We start from the raw sequence: 12828 nt of genomic DNA, 5'->3' as shown, positions 1-12828 counted from the left end.
CAGAACCATCTCAAATTAGAATGTAATTTCAAAGTTTACTCTGGAAGACTAAAATGTTAGTAATGATAAATGCTGCCAAGTTGTCCGAATTTTTTTCCGTAAGCATTTTGCCTATGTGCTAGCTTTTCTTCAGTAGGATTCCAGCAACCTAAATATACATCTATGGAGTAAACACACATAATGTGTTCTGCTCTTACTTGGAGAGTTAAAAAGAAGACATAATTCCTGCCACATAGAAACTCATAGTCCAAGGGGTGAGAAGAAGTTTATGGGAGAGCAGCTAAATTTAAACTTGTGTTCTGACCCCTGTTTTTAGTGTTGTGTTATTTTTAAATTACCCATCCTTGATTGAAATCTGTCACATACTTTGATGTACCGTATAACTGTGACCCTGGCTCTATAGCCCATGAGGCTCTTCTCTGAAGCTCTTTTTTGTTCGTTTCATCTGATTCTTGTTTCACTAATAGAAGGCTATTCTCCTTAGTCGTTTGTTCATTTAATTTAACAATTTTTATTGCGCGCCAGGCTTTCGTTATTCTAGGTGTTGGAGATACTCAGGGAACAAACCAGATAAAACCCCTGCCCTCAGGAATCTTAATAGTCTAGTCACTTGTATTTCTACTCTGTCATGTCAAGTATTTAGTTTTGGTATGTTTAAAAGAACAAGGTATTTTAGGTACTTTCTTTATATAAGATTTTTCTAGCTAGAATCCCTTCTTCTCTCCCCTATCCTCCCCTACCCCAGCACCGCCAGATTAGTTTCCACACAACAGCCAAAGAACTCTCAATTTACAGAAGATTCTATTACACCCCAACGTCAACCCCTCCAAAGGCTACCTCTTACTATTGATAATCCAGTCTTCTTCCTGGGCCCGTTTTCTATTTCTGTGACCTCCTCTCCTTTCACTCTCCCCTTGTCTTACCTCCCGTGCTTGCACTTGCTCTGCACCTTTCCTTCCCTCCTGTTTTCTTGCTTCTGCATGATTTGGGGCTCAGCCCAAAGGTCATCTCACAGAGGCCTCTCAGACCTGCCTATTTTCTTTTTCTCTCCCTCTCAGTAACCCTCTACCCCATTGCCCAGTATCATTTTCATAGGGTTCATAACTCACTGAAGCTGTAGACTTCATTTACATGTGTCACCTGACTCCCCAACTTCCACACTAAAATCTAAGCCTCCTGAAGGCAGGCACGTTGTCTTACCGCTTGAGAGCACTGAGGAGAATGTCAGGCATAAAAGGAAGTTCCTCAACAAATACTTGTTGTGTGTGTGTATACATGTGTTATCTTTTTACGTTTTTTTGATGTCTACCTTTTGTTCCAGAAAAAGAAATGAACTATATACCCTTTCCTTCCCGCCCCCCCCCCCGCACTTCATGTTTTATCTCTCTTCTGTTTAGCCTTCTGTCCTTGCATTTTTCCTCTCAAAAGATCAGTTCTGTTTTAGCATTTTCTTGTGAGCACATTGAGATTCTTGTACAAAATATCATTGTGATGACTGGAAGGAAGGCTTTTCACCAGCTCTGTTTTAATTTCAAAGCTTAAAACTGAAATGCAACTAAATGCAAGGTGGTGTGTGAAGAGCACATCACAGATCAGTGGGAAGAATTAATAAATGGTGTTGGGAAACTTGACGAATCTTTTGGAGAGGTATCAACCCATAACCTTATCATACACCAAAACAAATTCCACCAACAAATTCCAGCTAAGTCAAAGTATACTCAGGCAAACATCAAGTGTCTATCTGACCTCTGGTTACTAGAAGACTTTTTAATCTTAAACGTAATGGAGGAAAATCACAGTGGGAATGACTGGTGCATTTTACTATGCCACTATTTGTAAGTAGATATCTCAAAAATAAAATAAACTGAATCAAAAGGTAGATGGAAAATGGGAAAAATATTTGTAGTGTAAGTAACTGAAAAACCAGTATCGTTAACGTATACAGAATCTATTCAGTTCGGTAAGAAACTTCAGATCCCACCTCAGTGGCCATTCTATCTCATGCCATGTTCTGTTGGACCCTCCTTTTCTGTTTATAAATTTTGGAACACCGTCCAGACTTCTGTTCTTCACTGTACTCATTCCCTAGAGGATCACAGCCCAGGCTCATGGCTTTACATACCATTTATGACTGAAGGGTCCGGAATTTATATCTTAGGATGACCTCTTCCTTTGAACTCCAGATTCATATGCCACTTACTAAGTATTTCCTCTGGGATGTCCCATATGTATCTCAAATTTAATACTTGCCAAACTAAACCCTTGATTCTACCTCCGCAAGTCTATCACTCCTCTGTGTTTCTCCAGAACAGTAAATGATCAACCCAGTTGATCAAGCCTTAGAATCGCCTGTGACCTGTTTCTCTTACATCACACATCAAGTCCATCACCAAATCCTCTTCTAAATACATCCTGAAAGAAATCACCTTTCTCTCTGTACTGCTAATACCAAGTCACCACCACTAGTTTCTTAACTAGTCTTTTTACTTTCTCCCTTGCTTATAGACCCTTTCTACATAGCAGCCAGATTAATGTAAGTCAGTTCCTATCACTCTGCTACTCAGAGCCATGCAGTTACTTCCCAAAATATATAGGGTAAAATGCAATGCCTTTTCGATGGCCTACAAGGTAAGCCCTGCTTGATCTGGCCTCCTATCTCTCCAACCCCATTTGCTACACCACCATACTTTCTGTTGCCTGTTGGACTCCAGCCACACTGACCTGACTGCTGTTCCTCAAGCAAACAAACATGTTCCCACTTGAGTAGCTCTGAGCTTGCTTTTCTCTATGTCTGGATTCTTACCTAAGAATCCCCATGGCACACTGCTATTCACTCTGTTCCAGTATCTTCTCTTCAGAAAACTTCTCTTTGACTCCCCTATCTAAAATAAGGGACCCCTTTACTCTGGTTTCTACTTACTGTTTTTGTTTTTGTGTTTTATAGCATTCTTACTACCTGAAATGGTAAAAACATTATTGGCTTGTTTTTTGTTTTTATTGTTTGTTTCTTGCACTGAAATGTAAACTCCACATTTTGTCTCATTAACGTTATATCACCAGCACCTAAAATAGTGTCTAGAATATGGTAGGCACTCAATGAAAAATTTTCAAAGAGCAAACAAACATTCGAAAGGCTATCCAAACTCCTAATTAGTCAAAGAAATGCAAATTAAAACAACAATACAGTATCATTTTCACCTTTCAAATTAGAAAATTGAAAAAATAGGGACACCTGGGTGGATCAGTGAGTTGAGCATCCCACTCAACTCTTGATTTTGGTGCAGGTCATGGTCTCATGGTTCCTTCATTCGAGCCCTACTTGGGCTCTGTGCTGACAGTGGGGAGACTGCTTCATATTCTTTCCCTCTTCCTGTCTCTCTGCTCCTCCCCCTTTGCATGCGTGTATGCACTCTCCCTCAAAAAAAAAAAAAAACTTTAAAAATATATATAAATAAAAAATAAATGAGCCAGAGATGACTAAGTCCCAGAGATCTACTGTATAGTATAGTCCCCATAGGTTATAATAATAATATATTAATTAATATATATTAAAAGTTTGCTAAGAGGGTTGATCTTATTCTAAGCATTTTTATCACAAAAAAAATAAAACAAAGAGGGAGAGAGAAAACTTTTGGAAGTGATGGATATGTTTATGGCATAGATTGTGGTGATGGTTTTATAGATGTTTACTTATCCCCAAACTCATCAAGTTGTACACATTAAATATGCACAGCTGTTTGTATGCCAGTTATACCTCAATAAAGTGACTTAAAATAAATGAATGAATGGGCAAGCTAGTACTGGTGAAGGTGCATAGATACCCTTAATTCTTGATAATCTTGCCTAAGAATTCTTCCAATTCTGTATGTAACCTTTATAACCACCACGTTATGGCCTGGAGGTTTGTTTACCATGTCAGTATCACCACTTTATCGATCATCAAAAGCCCCTGTAGCTGTGATACCATTGGTAAAGTCCATTTCACTCTTTAAGGCCAAAGATGCTCTTACCTGGCTGGGCCCTTCAGCCATAATTAGCCTTGCAACTACTTTCTTAGCTGTTTAGAAGCTATTAAAGAGTTAATGCATTGGAGCTGTCACTGAGTAGCAAGACAGAGATGGGAAGGATCCAGAGGAGTATATATACTCATGGGGGAACCCCCAGCAGTGATCAATGAATAGAAAATAGACAGGAGACAGGCAGACACCTGAAAAGCAGGGACGTAATACCTGCTATATCTATGGTAATGGACTTCTATTTGTGTTGCTTATCCAAATAAGGGATAAGGATGCAAAGATGACATGTGATTTCATGGATAAGAATATCTCTAGAAATCAAGAAGCCTGATTTCTCGTCTCTGCTTTACCATGGATTGCTATAATTAAGTCTTTAAAAGCAAGTGCCTAGGTATTTTAGTGGTAGATTTTCCATTACGTGTGTGCATAATATTCACTGTGCTCTGATTTTACTTACTTGCAAATTTCTTTTTAAAAATGGGAATTGACATTTTCTTATTCATTCAACTTTTAAGCTCGGAACGACAATTTAACACTCAAAGCTCGTTCCAATTTTGTCCTTAAATAACCAGAAATTGCTGCTATAAAAAAAAATAAGTACATCTAATTTGTGACCAGTCTTCAGTGGAACCTATCAATCTATTTAGGAATCTGTAACTACTAAAATGCCCAATTGAGTAGTCGTGGAGCAGAATTTCATAGTTTTTAAATACTGCAGTGGCTTCTATTAAGAGTAGAATCACATACCTTCTTTATTCCAGAACGGTCATGGATTTTCTGTTTGAAAAGGACACAACACAATTTCTCAAAATGTGCAGTTCTTTCTGCTCCACAGAGGTGATGCGATAACAGCACGTGAGTGGTCAGTAGTGCCTCCAGAGCACATGTCACTTTATCTAGTGGTGACTGTTTACACATTCCACAACTGTAGGTCTTTTTACTTAAGCAGTTTCATATCACCAAAATTTTAGAGATAGAAAATACCAGGCTTAGTTCATGATCTCTCCACGCATCAGCTCAGCAATAACATTCTGTGTGCTAACTATGCCAGCTTTCCTCTGCACCCCCATCAGAGCTTAAACAACTTAACTCATATCAATGATGAAAGAATCCAGAATTATAATTCTGGTAGATGGGCCTTCTGCAGAAGGCCTCTTGCCAGAAACCCTACATGAGATCCTAGAGGAAGCGAGGCTCCAGGGAAAGAAGATTCTAATAAAGAGAGGACCCTGAGCTCTTAAGATGCATCCCACATTCCTTAGCTGGGCTCCATGTGACTAAAGCGTGATGGCATCCAATCCATTCTTACCCTAGGAATGCCTGGTGACTAATAGTTCTGCATCTCTCCCTGGGGTTAGGATCTGCCTCAGCTTAGAAGGGCTCCTTCCTCTCCAGGTCTGGCCTCACTAGAATGTCCTGAGAAAGTGCAGGGTTCCAGGAAGCACAAGGATCCTTCCAACAATCTTACGTTAGAATATGACGAACATCATGAGAGCAGTGACCACATCTGTCTCATTCATTGGTGTTGCTTCAGTACCTGCCACAAAGAACAAATTTAAGTATTAGTGAAATAAGTGAGTGCTTTTTAGCTTCAGTTGTAGAATAACTCATATTGATGTCACGAGCCACATCTTAGAATCCTCATATTCCTAGCACTGTACTTGGTACTATTTATAATGGTTAGTAAATATTTTAGTTTAATGATTAGGTAAATAAATACTGTTTTGAATACCTAAAAGACATGATAAAATTCTACTCAACAATTTCCATTTTACATGGTCAACAAAATTTTTTAAATTAGGCTTTATTAGGGCGCCTGGGTGGCGCGGTCGGTTAAGCGTCCGACTTCAGCCAGGTCACGATCTCGCGGTCCGTGGGTTCGAGCCCCGCGTCGGGCTCTGGGCTGATGGCTCAGAGCCTGGAGCCTGTTTCCGATTCTGTGTCTCCCTCTCTCTCTGCCCCTCCCCCATTCATGCTCTGTCTCTCTCTGTCCCAAAAATAAATAAACGTTGAAAAAAATATATTAAAAAAAATAAATAAATTAGGCTTTATTATATTTACTTACATAATGGCTACAATTGTTCAGAATTATTTTATTGCTAAAATATGGTAAAGAAATAATTGCTAATAATATTCCCCAAGCTATAAAGCCAAGAAGTCCATGGTTATCAGTATTAGTAGTTAATTGGCTAATCAGAATGTCAGAGAACCCTGATTTCTATATAAATGTAACTTTGTGATACTTTTGTGCTCAAATAACTAAAAGTTTGTGCTTATAAGCACATCTGTGTCTAAAGTGCTCTTTCTGTCATATCAAAGAGTTGTTACTACCCAACCAATTTAGATAAATTGCTAATACTGTCTCCTATCTAATCCAGAGTAAATAGATTTTTCTCCTTTTTTTAAAAATGTATGCATAATTTGTACCAGTACACAGATCCGTAGTATTCTCTCTGATGAGTTTTGACAGTTGTGTATACCCATGTAACCTCCATCCAAAACAACATATCTGGCATGAACATTTCTTTCACCTGAGAGTTCCCTCGTATCCCTTTACAGTCATTTGCAACCACTCATCCCGAGACACCCACTGTCTGATTTCTGTTACAGTATATATTGGTTTCGCCTTTTCATGAACTTCATATAAATACAACCAGGCAGTGTGCACTCTTTTGTATCTAGCTTTTTTTTTCGTTCAGCATGATGTCTTTGCAGTTCGCCCATATTCCATGTATCCATGTTCCTTCCTTTGGATTGTTGAGTCGTATTCCATCATATGAACAGACAGCAAGTTGTTTATTCTCTCGTTGACTGAGTTATTTCAAGATTTGGAGTATTATGAATAAGGCTGCTATGAACATTTCTCTACAAGTGTTTTGATGCTGTTGTTTGTTGTTAGTGTTGTTTATAGATGTATGGTTTTCTTTCTCTTAGGTAAACACAAATTGCTCTATACGATAGATGAATGTTTAACTTCATAAGAAACTACCTGTTTCAAAACAACCTGTTTTGAAAGTAACTGTATCTTTTTCTACTCCCATTAGGAATATATGGGGTTTCCAATTGCTTGCATTCTTGTACATCATTGTATAACATTAGTAATTGTGCATCCTTGCCAACATTTGCTATTGTCAGTCTTTTTTATTTTATTTATTCCAGTTGATATGAAAATGGTATCTCTTATGGCTTAATTTGCGTTTTTCTGATGATTAATGATGTTGAGCATCCTTTCATAACATATCACTGATATATAGGTCTTCTTTTATAAAGTGTTATTTCAAGTTTTTTTTACCTGTTTTCAATGGGTTATTTGGTTTTTTTTTTTTAATTTTAGGAATTCCTTATATATTCTGGATAGGATTCTTTGTCAGATATGTGTACTAGAAATATTACTCCCTAGTGTATGGCTTCTCTATTCATTTTCTTAGTGATGTCTTTAGATGATCAGAAAAATTTTATTTCAGTGAAGTTTCTTCTTTCAGTTTCTTCTTTTATGGCTAGTGCATTTTGTTTCCTACCTAAGAAATCTTTGCCTCCCTTTAGTCTCCATTTTTGATGGTCCCCAGACCCTCCTCAGCTTAGTGACTCACTAGGACTCACAGCACTCTGCACAGCTGTTCCACTCATGGGTACTGTGTGTTATGACAAAAGGATACAGACTGAAATCAGGAAAGGAAAAAGTTTGTACTCTAGTAGGAGAAACTAGGTACAAGTTTCCAACTGTCCAGTCCCAGTGGAGTGCTTAAGTCTCCCAGTAGCAATATATGACAACATGTGATAAGTGCTGTCGCTAGGGAAGCTCACCCAGGCTTGCTATCCCTCAAGGTGTTTTTTGTTTGTTTTGTTTTGTTTTGTTTTGTTTTGTTTTGTTTTGTTTTGTTTTTAGAGCTCTGTCATGTAAGCATGAAGCAACAGTGTGACTAACGGTATGATATAGAAACCTCCATTTTTATTTCTATAGATAAGTCTTAGAGAGTTTAATGATTGTATACATAGCAATCAATACATATTTATTATTCTTATGTTCGTTTGACAAATGTTATGAATGGTGTTCAGACCTAATTAGGTAAGCCCCCTATAGGCTAGCTTATATCCAACCATGCATTAGGCCAGCCTTTTTATCCCTAAAAGCACTACTCCTTTTGCTTCATGACACAGTAACAAAAATGTATCCTCCACGTGCAAAATAATCATAGCCTTATAGAGGAAAGGAGTACATTTCACTCAAAAGTCAGACTCCTAAGGAATAAGTAATAGCAAACTAACTTTTATCATCTTGTTTTAATAAAGACCTATCAAATCTAGAGTTCTTTGAGATGTGGAGATAGTTTGTTTTCTAAGACAATAGAAACCTCACAATATGGCAAACAAATTTAGAATTACATATAGATGTCTTTCATTGAAGCAAATTTGCTACTCTCAACTTTAAAGATAAAGAATTAAGAAAGGTAGAAACCAATTCATTTTATAGAATTTGAAGTCTTCAACTCACAGAATTTGTAAACAAAAGTACACCATAAATTAGCTCAGGTGTTAGAATCATCTTGAAAAGTACTATGTTGCAACCCTGACAGCTGTTTTGAATTTCCAAATAAAATATTTATGTCTATAAGCATGAAAGAAATAAATATGAACCGTAATCCATTGAGGGTAGGTCACTAATGTAGATTTCTAGAAAGCTAGCACAGATGGAAAGAGAATATTGTTTCTATCTAAAAACGAAAGTCACATATTCATATTTACTTTTTCCAACTACGCTTTGCACTTAAGAAAATAATTTTAAAATAAGTTCTATGTTTTTATGGTGGAAAAAAAGGTACAGTGAGGTGAGAAAATGATAGAAAAGGAGACTATGAAACAAATGAAAGAGCAGGGGAAGAATAGCATCTTGAAAGGACAGTGAACGTGGAGGAAGAAGGAGGGGCAAGGGGCAAAAAGAACAGAATAGAAACAGAAGGTAGAGATAAGGAGGCAGGGCAAACAGGCCCGTAAGCTTGAGATGGGGTTTGGTCAGCATTCCTCAAGGGCCTAGACTAGTGTACATGCCTCTCATTTTGTCCTGCACTTCCAACAATATGATGAATATGGTGGTGGAAGCCATTTGACACTGCAGATTATAAATCCCTAGAGCTGGAAAGGGCCTTTCATTTAAGCCTATGTCTCACCCAGGCCAAGACTAGAAAGCCACAGTGTCTGAAGGTGGTTTTCCAATCTCTTACACAGTTCCAGAATTGGAACAGTTATTATTTTAAGTAGAGCCTGTTAGAACATTAGAAAGGGTTTCCTGTGTTATAGCTTTTGAACTGTTTTCTGTAACTTTCGTAACACATTTCGTTTTCTAAAGCCATGCCAAAAGGACTGCTTTCCCCCATGACAGCTCCGATGATATTATAAGACTCGCCCCCCAGCTTTTTAAGCCATTCCTCTCGCAGCATAATTTTCATACCTCCCCACTGTTCTACTCCATTTTATAAAGACACAACTCAGTTCTGCCAGACATTAATGCCTCAGCGAAAGCTGTCTGCCATAGTTGTGCAGTTAGCTTCTGCCATGTAGGCACTCACCTAGTATTTTTAGTCACATATTTATATTACTATTAAAGATAATATATATTTACTACATAGAGATACCATATTTACTTTTGAAGGATAATTTCACAGGGTACAGAATTCTAGGTTGGCGGGGCTTTTTCTCTCAGTATTTTAAATATTCACTCCATTCTCTTCTTGCATGCATGGTTTCCAACAAGTTGGTTATCTTTGCTCTTGCATAGGTAAGGCATTCTGTTCTTCTGGTTTCTTTCAGGATTTACTTATCTGTGATTTTATATAGTTTAAAAATTACATGCCTAGGTGTAGTTCTTTTGGCGTTCACCCTCCCAGGTGTTCTTGAAGCTTCCTTCAAGAACTGTGGTTTGGTGTCTGACATGAATTTGGGGAAATTCTCAGTTGCTATGGTTTCAGATATTGCTTCTGTTCCTTTCTTTCTCTCTTCTCCTCTGGTATTCTCATTATGCATATGTTATACCTTTTATAGTTGTCCCACAGTTGGATATTCTCTTCTGTGATTTTCTTTATGTCATTTTTGTGTTTGCTTTTCAGTTTGGGGAATTTCTTTTAAAACCTCCTCAACCTCAAGAGTGTGTATAGTCTCTTTCCTTGCCTGTGTGTAGTCTACTAATAAGCCTATGAAAGACACTGTTCATTTGTTATAGTTTTTTTTTTTATCTTCATTCTTTTTTTCTTTCTTTCTTAGAATTTTCTTTTCTCTGCTGACACTTCCCACCTGTTCTTGCATGCTGTCCACCTTATCCATTAGAGCCCTTAGCATTTTAATCATAGTTATTTTAAATTCCCAGTCTGGTAATTCCAGCAGATAGAGCAGGCTATATCTGAATCTGATTCTGATGCTTGCTCTGTGTTTTCAAACTGTGTCTTTCTACTTTTTTTCAGTAAGTCTTATATAAATTTTTTGTGATAGTTGGATATATGTAGTGGGTAAAAGGAACTGCTGTAAATGGACTTAGAGTAATGTGGTGATAAGGTGTGGGAGGAGAAGAACCATTCTATAGTCCTGTGATTAGGTGTCAGTCTTTTTGTGAGCCTGTGCCTTCAGACTGTGAACACACATGCCTCTCATCCGCCTCCCCAATGTGGGTGGGACAGGGTGACTAGAGGGGTGTGGGGTTGGGTATTTCCCTTCCTCCAGGTCAGTTAAGCTCTGATAAAACCTCAGCAGGTTAGACTTGGGTTGAATGGTTTCTCCTGAGGGCAGACTTTGTTAAGAAAAACAGAATGTTCAGATGTATTTCAAAATGGTTCCCTTCCATTCCACCTGTTGGATGCACAATTTTTCTCCAATCGGTAGAACTCCAGGAGATAAAACTCAGGAGTGTGGGCTACCCCCTCATGATTGGGTCCCCCTCAGAGTTTTTATCTGTCAGATTGGTCTCCATTGAGCCCCTAGTAAGATTTGTCAATTGTACCTCATATCTCCCTACTCCAGTGCTGCTTCCTATGGGTCTCTGCTCCAGGAAGTTGTGATTCTCTGTAGTCACCTGTCAGTCTGTCTGATTTGGGGACAGCAGTTTATGCTATGGATCTAAGAAAAATATGTTGATTTTTTTTTTCAATTTATTCAACTCTTTCTGGTTGTTAGGACAAAGTGGAAACTTCCAAGCTTCTTACATGCCAGACTGGAAACCAAAAGTTCACTCATTTAGTATTAACACAGGCTAAGAATCTTACTTTTCTACAGCAGTGTCCCTGTGGGCTCAGGTTAGCCTAGCAGACCAAACTAAAACACTAATGTTTGGGTGTTGTTGTTGTTGTTGTTGTTGTTGTTGTTGTTGTTGTTGTTTTAATGTGAACTCATGTTAGCCCATACCTCTCTATTCTGTGTGTAATGTGCAGTTATAAAAAGGTTTAACCTAAGTGCTTAAGATTCTATTTATCTTTGTTAAATTTTACCTGTTTAATTCATTTCTCATGCTAGCCTGTTGAGAGTATTTTATATTTTGATTGCTTTGTCTGATAGATTAGGTGTCTCTGCAGGCCTTTAGTCTCAAATTCAGTAAGCACTTGTTCTCTTTCCAGTCACAAAATTATAGAATTTTTCTATCTAAAAGGAACCCAAAATATCAATAATCCAGCCCCCTTGTCTTAAAGATAAGGAAACTTCAGTCCAGAGAGCACGCTACATTACTCTCCCCAGTTATGCAGCTCATTGATAGAAGGAAGATTTATGAGCTTATAAAAAGGACTGGTGAGCAGGTCTGTGAACCAAGTCTGAGACACATGTCATCACCAGAAGTCTTTGGTGGGTGCTAGAACATTCAACAATAAACTTGAGGTACAGTTCTCCAACTATAACTGAGGATGCATTATCTTTCATTCTATCCACGGCACTGACATACCTTGGTAAATCTTACAGACTTTAACACCTCAGATAAGAAATAAAGTTGCCTTAGAATGACTTGTTTTTAGTGACCCATACTGGCTACTTGTGATAGACTACAACCATTTTCAAGTAATTAGGAAAAAAAATTTTAATAAGCCAGTCCATTTTCTGGTTCGTGGTCTCTACAATCCTTCTGAAAAATTAGAACAGTTCCCCCACTTTCAGTCTTCTGATACCTCTTTTTCTATTCAGTACAACAAATTGGGTATTATATTTAAGCACAAACAAACCCAGCCATCTGAAACTTTAAAATGTACCTAAATAACAATTGAGCCAATGGACTACTTAGAAAACGTGTGGGAAAAACTGTGATGCTGTTTCTACAATCAGATGCAAATGTATATCTTTAAATGCTTTTATTGGGAAAGAGAGGGAACTGAACAAGTGAATGAATGGATGAATGGATGAACGAACCAAGCATTCAACCTTTGGGAACACAGAAAGGAAATAATAAGAAAAATGTAAACTAGCATATTGAGAAAGATAATTACAAATAAATGGAAAACTCTTCCTTTGACAAAAATATAAACAAGCATGTAACAAAATTTTATTGAAAAAGGAGTTAAGTAAACAAATATTAGATACTTAATATCAGACCTGAAAAACAAATCCATAGATAGAAAGGAAGAAAGCCTGAGGTGGTGTCAAAGCTTGGATAACAGGAGAGGAAAATCTCCGTGGCTGTGGAGAGTTTTTACAAACGTGATCACGTGATAATGTTCTGGGTTTTTGGTTTGTTTGGTTGGTTGGTTTTTTTAAGCTTTAGAAAAGTTTTAGAAGTTGAATGAAAACAGCGCATGCCTCTGGCAGTTAAGAAGACATTGGAAACACTAGAAGCTCTTTCAGGAGAGTG

The 12828-nt window shown here is 37.7% G+C and overlaps 1 protein-coding gene across 12 annotated transcripts in view; it reads left to right on the top strand.

Annotated features, from left to right (window-relative positions):
* Window positions 1-12828, top strand: part of TBC1D5 (TBC1 domain family member 5) — a 545542-nt gene that overhangs the window by 458456 nt on the left and 74258 nt on the right. The gene's annotated exons all lie outside the window — the stretch shown is intronic.

This window comes from Felis catus, chromosome C2, assembly GCF_018350175.1.
Source record: "Felis catus isolate Fca126 chromosome C2, F.catus_Fca126_mat1.0, whole genome shotgun sequence".
Classification (NCBI taxonomy): Eukaryota; Metazoa; Chordata; class Mammalia; order Carnivora; family Felidae; genus Felis; species Felis catus.
The sequence above is the reverse complement of the archived record's forward strand: the minus strand, read 5'-3'. Positions and strand labels throughout refer to the sequence as shown.